A 3,276-nucleotide genomic window follows, 5' to 3' on the forward strand; every position below is an offset into this window, starting at 1 on the left:
TAACCCATGCCTATAGCGTGGGCAATAACACAAAACAATCTAGGAATCTGGCAGAATTTCAGCTTTATGGCCCTAAAACGCTAATAAACGAGGAACGGTCAAGGCAAGACCATTACAAATGTTCCTTAGGTCATTTTTATGGGCCTACAAACTTTTAGGCAATTCAAGGTCCAGATGCCTGGACCCATGCAGATTGCGTGGGCTATAGCACATGAAAATCTAAGAATCGGGCGAAATTCTAATTTTATGGCCTAAAATGCCAAACAACGAGGAGCAGTCATGGTGTGGCGATGACTAATGTTCCATAGGTAATTTCGTATTGGCCAACAAAAGTTTAGGCGATTCAAGGTCCAGACACCTGGACCCATGCAGATGGCGTGGGCAATTGCACACGAAAATCTAGGAATCGAGCAGAATTCTAATTTTATGGCCTAAAACGCAAACAACGAGGAACAGTCATGGCGTGGCGATGACTAATGTTCCTTGGATCGTTTCTTATTGTCCAACAAAAGTTTAGGTGATACCGTTCCGGACCCTCAGACCCATGCAGATTGCACACGAAACGTTGGGAATCGGGCCAAATTCTAGTTTTATGGCACTGAAACGCCAAAAAGGGAAGACCGATCATGGCGAGGTAATGACTAATGTTCCATAGGTCATTTATAATGGGACAGAAAAATATTAGGCGATTCAGGTCCGGGAGCCCCATGCAGATGGCGGAGGTTATAGCACACGAAAATCTAGGAATCGAGTAGAATTCCAGTTTTATGGCCCTCAAATGCCGATAAACGAGTAACGGTCATGGAGAGGTAGTGACTATTGTTCCTTACGTCACTTTTTATGGTCCAGCTCAATTTTAGGCAATCGGGGTCCGGGCACCCGAGCCCCTGCAGAATGCATGGGCATAGCACACGAAAATCTGTGAATCGGGCGAAATTCCTATTTTATGGCTCTAAATTGCCAAACAATGAGTAACGGTCATGGCGAGGAGGTGACTATTGTTCTTTATGTTATTTTTTATGGTCCAGCAAAATTTTAGGTGATCCGGGTCCGGGCGACCGCGCCCATGCAGAAGACATGGGCTATAGCACACAAACAAGCTGGGAATCGGGCGGAATTCCAGTTTTATGGCCCGAAAAAGCCAAAAGACGAGTAACGGTCATGGCGAGGCAGTAACTATTGTACCTTAGGTCATTTTTGTTGGTCCGAAAATTTTTAAGTGATCGGGGTCCGGCCGTCCGGGACCATGTAGAAGACGTGGGCTATAACGCACAACAATTTGAGAATCGAGCGTAATTCCAGTTTTATGGCCCTGAAACGCCAAACAATGAGTAACGGTCATGGAAAGGCAGTGACTGTTGTTTCTTAGGTCATTTCTTATGGTCCGGCAAAATTTTAGCCGATTCTGGTCCTCGAGCCCTGGCCCATACAGAAGGCGTGGGCTATAGCACACGAAAATTAAGGAATCGGGCGGAATTCCAATTTTGTTGCCCTAAAAGGCCAAATAATGAGTAATGATCATAACGAGTCGGAGACTATTGTTATTTAGGTTATTTTTTATGATCCGTCAAAAGTTTAGGCGATCGGGGTCCAGGCGCCCCGGTCCACAAAGAAGGCATGGGCAATAGCACACAAATATTAGGGAATCGGGCGGAATTTCAATTTTATGGCCCTAAAACGCCAAATAATGAGTAACGGTCATGGAGAGGCGGTGACTATTTTTCCTTAGGTCATTTTTTATGGTCCGAAAAATTTTTAGGCGATCGAGATCCGGGCGGCCGGACCCATGCAGATGGCGTGCATTATAAGCACATAAAACCCAAAATTTGAGGAACGGTCATGGGAAAGTGATGACTTATGTTCCTTAGGTCATTTCTGATAGACCGACAATGTTTTAGGCGATTCTAGGTAGGGCCCTAACCTATGGTCCTGGGGCCGGGGCTCATATAGATAGCGTGGGCAATAGCACACAAAAATTAGGGAATTAGGCGGAATTCCAGTTTTATGGCCCTAAAACGCCAAAAAATGAGTAACGGTCATGGAGAGTCGGTGACTATTTTTCCTTAGGTCATTTTTTATGGTCCGAAAAAATTTTAGACGATCGGGATCCGGGCGTCGTGGCCCATGCAGAAGGCATGGTCTATATCACACAAATATCTGGAAATCGGGCGAAATTCCAATTGTATGGCCCTAAAACGTCAAAAAAGAGTAACGGTCATTGCAAGGCAGTGATTTTATTCCTTAGGTCGTTTTTATGGTCTGGCAAAATTTTAGGCGATCGAGGTCTGGGCGCCCGGACCCATATAGAAGGCATGGGTTGTAGCACACAAACAACTGGGAATCGGGCAGAATTCAAGTTTTATGGCCTTAAAATGCCAAAAGATGAGTAACAGTCACTGCGAGGCAGTGACTATTTTTCCTAAAGGCGTGATCTATAACACATGAAAATCTAGGAATCGGGCGGAATTCCAGTTTTGCGGCCCTAAAATGCTAAAAGCAAATGAGTAACGATCATGGAGATGCGATGACTAATGTTCCTTAGGTCATTTTCGATGGGATGACAAAATTTTAGGCGATTCCGCCCAGGCCCATGAAGAGGGCGTGGGCTATAGCATACCAATATCTAGGAATCGGGCGGAATTCCAGTTTTACAGTCCTAAAACGCCAAAAATTAAGGAATAGTCATGGCAAGGCGATGACTAATGTTCCTTAGGTAATATTTTGTGGCCGATAAAATTTTAGGCGATTCGAGGTCTAGGAGCCCAGACCCATGCAAATGGCGTGGGCTATACCACACGCAAATCTTAGAATCGGCAAAACTCCAGTTTTATGTACTTAAAATGCCAAAAAAGGAGGAACGGTCTTGGTGAGGCAGTGATTAATGTTCCGTGGGACATTTTTTATGAGCCGGCAAATTTTAAGCAATTCGAGTCAAGGTGCCCGGACCTATGCAGATGGTGTGAGCTATAGCACACGAAAATCATGGAATCAGGCAGAATTCAAGTTTTATGGCCCTAAAACGCTAAAATACGAGGAACTGTCTTGGCAAGGTGATGTCTAATGTTCCTTAAGTCATCTTGGATGGCCCGGAAAATTTTTAGGTGATTCAGGTCCGGACGCCCGGACCCGTGCAGATGGAGTGTGTATATACAAATCTAGGAATCGGGTAGAATTCCAGTTTTAGGATCCTAAAATGCCAAAATCCGAGGAATTGCCATGGCGAGGTAATGACTAATTCTCCTTAGGTAATTTTTGATAGGCCGGCAAAATTTTAAG

The sequence above is a fragment of the Nicotiana tabacum genome, chromosome 14 (genome assembly GCF_000715075.1).
Source record: "Nicotiana tabacum cultivar K326 chromosome 14, ASM71507v2, whole genome shotgun sequence".
Lineage (NCBI taxonomy): Eukaryota > Viridiplantae > Streptophyta > Magnoliopsida > Solanales > Solanaceae > Nicotiana > Nicotiana tabacum.